Here is a 7,712-nt window from a genome sequence, read left to right as displayed (position 1 = left end):
CAACAATAGTTAAATCAACAAACTTTGGGTAAAATATCTTTTTTGTGAACATCCTGTATAAAATACTGGACATTATAATTCCACAAGGTACATCTCTAACAAAATATACAGGAATCCAAATAATTAGATATTTAGATGTTATACTGTTAAAAAATATAACTCCAGTATAATAAGCTGGAAATAGTTGAGTTTTTCATATAAATTAAGCAAATTTCAGCTTATTATAATGGAGTTACTGGAGTCACACAAACTTCCAGTATAATATACTGGAAGTATATAAGTTTTACATATTAATTTAGAAAAGTCCAGCAAATTATACTGGCGTTATGTTCTGAAGCATTCTATATTATTTATAGGTGTTTTGAACAATGTAAATTTTATTAGTTACGATCTAAATTACAGAAAGGAAGATATTTAATACAATTTAGCACAGATTAACGCATTGAGAAAATTAGACAATAACACAGATTAAAACATTAATTGAGAGAGTTAAATCAACAAACTTTGTGTAAACAATCTGGTTTGTGAATATCCTGTATAAAATACTGGACATTATAATTCCGCAATGTACATCTCTAGCAAAATATACAGGAACCCAAATAATTAGATATATAGAAGTTATAATGTTAAAAAATATAACTCCAGGATCATAAGCTGGAAATAATTTAGTTTTTCATATATATTAAGCAAATTCCAGTTTATTATACTGCTGTTACTGCAGTCAAACATACTTCCAATATATTATACTGAAAATATCTAAGTTTTACATATTAATTTAGAAAATTCCGGCTAATTATACTGGCATTATGTTCTGAAGGATTTTGTGTTATTTTTTGTGGTTTTGAACAATGCAGATTTTAATAGTTACGATCTAAATTACAGAAAAGAAGATATTTAATACAATTAAGCACAGATTAACGCATTGAGAAAATGTGTCAAAATAACACAGATTAAAGCATTAATTGAGAGAACTTACTTCGATTTGCAGAAAATTCGAAGAATAAAAAAATTTTACTGAGAGAATTTTCTGGTTTGAATTACAAACAGAAGAATTGTAGAGAATCACAATTAAATCTGTGGTGGTAGAAGATAGATTTAATTGAGAGAGCTTACTTCGATTTTCAGTTTAAAGCCGGAAGGTTTTGCTAAAGAAGAATATAAGGTCAAGTCGCGTAAATTTAATAAACATAGTAGGGGTATTTTAGTCAATAAATTATTACCGTGCTTAATTCGGGGCTAAATATCGTTGACTTTTGATTATGTGGCTAAATTTGATTGACCAGGTGTAAAACTGGCCATTTATAAATTTTCCGCAAGGAATTGGTATTGGGGCATTTGCATCTATACCCGCTTTTTGGGTCACGTTTTAATTTGTGTTTGCTTTGCAAAAAAAAAAATTGCAAGCGTACCCACTTTTTCGCGTAACTTCAGCATACGGGACTGAAATAGCAAAGGCAATCACGCAAAACTTCAACATTCTAGTAGACGGGACTGAAGTAGCAAGTGTGCTGAAATTTTTGTTTGTAATTGCTGAAGTTTTTATTTTTGTAACTAGTGAACTTCAGCTCTAGAGCTAAAGTTTTTATTTGCAACTGACGAACACTTCAGCTCTAGAGCTGAAGTTTTTATTTGCAACTGGCGAACTTCAGCTCTAGAGCTGAAGTTTTTATTTTGTAACTGGCGAACTTCAGCTCTAGAGCTGAAGTTTTTGTTTTGTAACTGGCTTATGGTTTTCATGCTTCCCAGAGGCTTTTCCAAGACAAAGCCTTTGTCATTTCTCGGAACCTTTTTCTTAATTCTACAGGGTAGTAATAGTATATTTCTTTTTACCAAAGAAACTAGATTGTCAGTTTCACAATGGTTCGATCTTATATTTCAACTGAGCATTGTAAACCTCTTCCAGATGATGTATGGATGGATATTCTGAGCAGACTTCCAGCAGAAGACCTACTTCATTGGAACTTCTTAATATCTACACTACATTTTAATGACTTGTATCTCAACTGTGGCGCTGTTCCTATTATGGTTGTCCAGCAGGAAGAGATTGACGGCGGATATAACTTTAAGGAGGAGAAGGATGAGGAGAAAGAGGGCTGAAATTATTTAAAAAGTGGGTACAAGTTAAAAGTTTAAGAAAAATGGGTATAGGTTAAACGAGGGTGACCAAATAAGGTGCCCCGTGCAATTTTTACATTGGTGTTAGACTAGTTCGACCCCGCAATAGGTAAAGAATGATAGGCAAACGACCTAACACTTCTATTTTATTAAAGAGAAATTTTCATAAAGCACTATCTTTTACTGGTAATTAGCTATCTATAGATATTATTTGATATATTACGGATTGTAGATACAGTTTCTGTTGTTATAAGATGTATTAGATGTATTTAAGCTACTGTATTCATGATTACAATAGCAAAAATATGCGTGAATCATGGAAGTCCAACTAATCAGTTGTTGTATTCGAGTGTATTCGACTGTATTCATGGCGTGAAACATGGGATTACAGCTGGACGGATTATTGTATTCGACTGTATTCACGGTGTAAAACAGAGGATTACACTGTTTTTAAACGGAAAGTGAATCAATTAACATAATAGACTCCTAATATAACTCAACAAACTCAATTATAACACACAAATTTTGTATTTTCAGTTATAAAAAAGATTCTCAACCGAAAAATATCCCAAAAACATAGCAACCTTCAGAGAAATTATATAATACATATGAATACATAAATTATATTAATTAAAAAAAAATATGAATACATTCATGGCATATAGCAAGACAGTGAATACAATGAAATACATAAAATACAGCGGGATACATTGAAATACAATGAAAAAAAAGACAACGAATACAATGAAATACATGGAATACAGCAAGATACATTGAATTACAATGAAAAAAAATAATGAATACAATGAAATACATGAAAATACAGCGTAATACATTGAAATATATTAACATAAAATCAACTTGCTCAGCTCCAAATTGAATTTCTGGACATGCTCGATAACCTTCCCAGTTTCGAATCTAATCAAAATATGTCTTCTTGCAAGCCATCCAATAAGGCATCGTCCATTGTAAACTTTACAACACAAGAATTTGATACAACATGATACATAGAATTTGAGCACAAGAGCTTGATGTAATCCCTCCTCTTTAGTGAACTGATTAATCTCGTCCATTGTAAACTTTATTGTGGCTACACCATGCACAATATCAACATGTTTCAAATCTGTTTTTGTTGAAATTTGGGCAAGTTGTTTTGATTCCAATAACGTTGCATATGTTGTATTAGGAGTAGTGTTTTTGTTCGTCTCTCCCACAACTTGAAGCTGGGGAGAGGGCTGTGCATCCATGGCAGCCTATACTACACCATGTCGCCCTAGAGAGAGAGAGGAGAGAGAAGAGAGCGTGTGGTTTTTTTGACTAATGGTAGGTGATGTGGGTGAGATGAATTTTGAGATGGAGCATCGCGTTTTCAGGAAATGGGGGAAGAGAATGACATGTATCAAAGTAGAGAGAGAAAGAAAATAGTGTAACTGAATAACGTATTTAGTGGCTTAGGAGTAGGAGGTAACCAAAATTAGTATTTTGCTATAAACATTAAAAGGTATCTATAGAATATAATTTTTTAAAATGATATTTATTTAAAATAAATAGGATGTTAACCTTTGCTATAAGAGGTAAAAATCCTTTATTAAATCCATAAAATCAATGAAGTCCCATTGTTTGAGTTAAATGTTAATGTTCGTTAGCATAAATACGGTCAACAAAAATAATATCAACACAATATATATTTTATATAAAAATTCTAGAAAAGTGGTACCCTTCACATGCATTAGATAAGCTCAATATTATCTTAGAGCAATTTGATTCAAATAGTTAAGAAAAAAAATAGAGAGTAATTTGAGTTGAGCTTTCCTCGGTACTCTAAATGAAATGAAACGGCTATAAAATATCCATTTAGCCAATTACACCTAATTTCCAACAGTAATTTACCTAACTTGCTATTTTGGTGTTAAGTAATTAATCGATTGGTTTCTCGAATAATTTTATTACTAACTTACAAGCATCTTTATTAGGAAAAGAAAAGTGTGCAATGAAAAATATAACACGTCATTAGAAAGGTACTTTAACCATTTCAATTTATGTAACCAATTCAACTAAATACGTAGTTTCAAACAAGAAAGTAAAATTTTTTGAAGCTTAATTTACCATAATATTCGCCCGAGAATAAAAACTTTCTCATTAAGACTACAATAGAAAATTTTATGTTAAAATTATCTATTATATAAATGTATTATATTTTTAATAAGATCCCGCTTCGAAAAGTCTTTTTTGATGCGTTTGTAATAGCCTATGTGTCCCAAAAAAGAATGTGCTATGCCCGGCCCCCTTTTAAGTAGATGAGATTAGGATGAAAGAGCTTTCTTTCATTAACATTCAGTGAAGGTGCATAGCTTTTTTGAATGTCCCGCTTATTGACTACTACATCTAGGGACAGGAAGACTAAGGGCCTTGTGCGCCCTGCAAGAGATTACTGGGGGTCTCGGTACCAGGGGGCACAGGAACAAGAAACTCCAGTAAATAAAAGAAAGCTGATACACTCAGACCTTTCTATAACAATATCCCTATATAATAACACTTTACAATGGATGTGTTTGGTATAACGGAAAATGTTTTCCAAGAAACAAGTAGTAATATTCATTTTTCGGTGTTTGATACGTAAATTAGGGAAAATGACTTTTCAAGAGTATTCATAAATAATTTAGATATAATAAACATGAAGCGATAAACTTTCAAACCAACAACCTTCCCAACCCACAAATTTCATAAACTCTCGAACCACTAAACTTTCAAAACCGTGAAATTTCGAACCCATAACTTTTATAATTTCTAAACTCGTAAACTTCCAAACACATAAACCTCCGAACTCATATTGGAATTTGTAAAATTTTGAACCTTTAAACCGATAAATAAAAAAATTAAATCTGAAAAATATATTTAAAAAATATTTTTTTCGAGGTGGGGGGGGGGATGCAGAAAATAAACGGTGGGTGGTGTAAAAAAACAAAAAAACAGAAATTTAAAATTGCAAAAAAAAAATAAAAAATTAAGGTAATTTTTTTTTGTGGTTTGGGGGTGGGGGTGGGGGTGGGGGTAGGGGTAGGGTGAGGGGTGGGATGGGTAGTAGGGTAGGTGGTAATGGAAAAACTGAAATTTGAAAAAAAAGGAGCCTTTTTTGGAGAGGGGGATAGGATGGGTTGGTGAGGGTGGGGAAGGTTGAAAAGGAATTTTGGAAAATGTTTTCCCTTCTCTTGATAAGGAAAACATTTTCCTCCAATTATATTGGAGGAAAATGAGTTCATAAAGAAAATGTTTTCCAAAACATTTAAGCCAACCAAACATGGAAAAATGAGAAAACATTTTTTGGAAAATGTATTCCTTCATACCAAACACACGCTATAAAAGTCAAGTTTTTCCTGAACCAATTTTCATGTTATGTTATAATATATGTTCTCTATAACAATACTTTGCTATAATATTCAAAAATATTCGAAACAAACAAAGCTGTTATAGAGAGATTTGACTGTATATAAAAACAAAATCGGAGGATGTACTCTACTACTCACCAAGTAGGGAAAAGTGATTTTTTTTTTTGATTATTAGTTTTTTCTTGATTTATTTCATTATTGGAAATATATTTCTCAATCAATTTGTTTGTTGATTCATGAAAGAGTCGTGTATTAATTCTGGGAATATTAATGATAGATAAAAATAGATCGATGTATAATCTTTGAATGAGTAATTTTAGAAAATAATGGAATTTTCACATTACGAGTATTTCTTCTTTTTAATATTTGAAAAATATTTTTTGGCGTTTCGAATTTTTTAATATTATTTGTTTTATTAAGACTAATGTCTATTTCTGAAGTTTTTTTAATTAACCTTACGTGACTCGAAATCTAATTAGCGGATTGAAAAAACCAAAAAAGAAAAAAAATACCATACAAAAACATGCTTAAAATGCAAGGACCATTACCCCAAAAATAACATAAAATTAATAAAAACTCCAAGCGTTAGCTTCTATAAAACTCGAAAGCACCATATAGCATATTTAGAATTACCACCACCCCCTCTTTTCTAACACCCCCCAACCCGACCCTACCCCTTACACCTCACCTCTCTGTATGCAATTGTATCATGTATGTATATGTGCATATATAGAACACTGTTGAGGGTTTGTTTTTAATCAGAGTTGAGAATTTCACATTTCATCGAGTTATATATTGTACGTAATGCTGTGAAATTTGAACATTTTGTATAATCAATCAATTTGTGGGAGAGAAAATGGAGGAAGAATTGTTAAAGCGCAATACTGATTGTGTCTATTTCTTAGCCTTTCCCCTCACTTGCAAGAAGGTTTTTCTCCTTTTTCATTTGCATTTCTTCGAATTTTGATACCAAATTGAGGTATCGCTACAGCTAAACGAGAGAAGAAACACAGAAATGAAGAGAGGAGAAGGAAGAAGAAAGAAGAAGAGAGGGAAATAAAGGCAGAATTTAGAGAAGAAACAGAGGGAAAGCACTGGAATTCAAATTCATAGCATAATCCATTACAATTTGTTGTGTCTCTATTTATAGTATTTGTAACAAGCTAAAAGTGCTGAGAATAAAAGAGAAAGGAAATGCAAACATGCCAATTGTGTGACATAGCTCTAACTAACTTTCCCGCCAAAATCTAACTTTCAAAACTAGGCAACTAATTTTCAAACTTAGCCAATATGTGTATCAATACCCCCCGGTTGAACAACACCCTTGTCCTCAAGGGTGAAGGAGGGGAAACGAGCTTTAAGAGCAGAAGCTAATTCTCACGTAGCATAAGAAGCATCCAAACCAGTCCACTTAACCAAGCATTGAGCGACAGCCTTGTTGCCCTTCTTGATTAATCGTCTGTCTATGATGGACTCAGGAGAGGGACAAAATCTATTAGCCAAATCAACCACAGGTGGATGTATTATCTCAGTAGGAATGTCATGACAAAATTTGAGCTGGGACACATGAAATGTGGGGTGGATCAGAACTTCAGGTGGCAGGAGCAATTTATAAGCAACAACCCCAATTTTGTCAACTATAAGATATGGCCCAAAGTAGCGAGAAGTAAGTTTATGGTATGGAAAGGAGGAGAGGGAAGACTGGCGATATGGTTGAAGCTTGACAAAGACCCAATCACCAATGTTGAAATGTCTGTCCGACATGTGGGCATTAGCTTGAGCTTGCATCCTTTGTTGTGCACGAGCAAGATGAAACTTTGCTAAGTGAAGTTTGAATTCACGAAGCAGAGAGAGGTCCTCAATAGAATCAACCTCTGAATCTCCAGGTAAGTAAGGCAGATGCAATGGTGGTGGATAACCATAAAGAAGCTCAAAAGGAGAAGTCTTGATGGCAGAATGTGGACTAGTATTATACCACCATTCAGCCAAAGCAAGGAAGGAAGACCAGTCAGAACGAGAGTCTATGCAAAAGCACCTGAGATAAGTTTTCAAGCAGCGATTAAGCACCTCAGACTGACTATCAGTTTGAGGATGGTAAGCAGTGGATGTGTTCAGAGTGACACCCTGAGCAGTGAGGAACTCTTTCCAAAAGGAGCTAATGAAGATGGGGTCTCTGTCACTTGTAATGGAAGCAGAAAAACCATGAAGTTT

This window comes from Nicotiana sylvestris, chromosome 6, assembly GCF_000393655.2.
Source record: "Nicotiana sylvestris chromosome 6, ASM39365v2, whole genome shotgun sequence".
In the NCBI taxonomy this organism is placed as follows: domain Eukaryota; kingdom Viridiplantae; phylum Streptophyta; class Magnoliopsida; order Solanales; family Solanaceae; genus Nicotiana; species Nicotiana sylvestris.
This window is presented reverse-complemented; position numbering follows the sequence as displayed.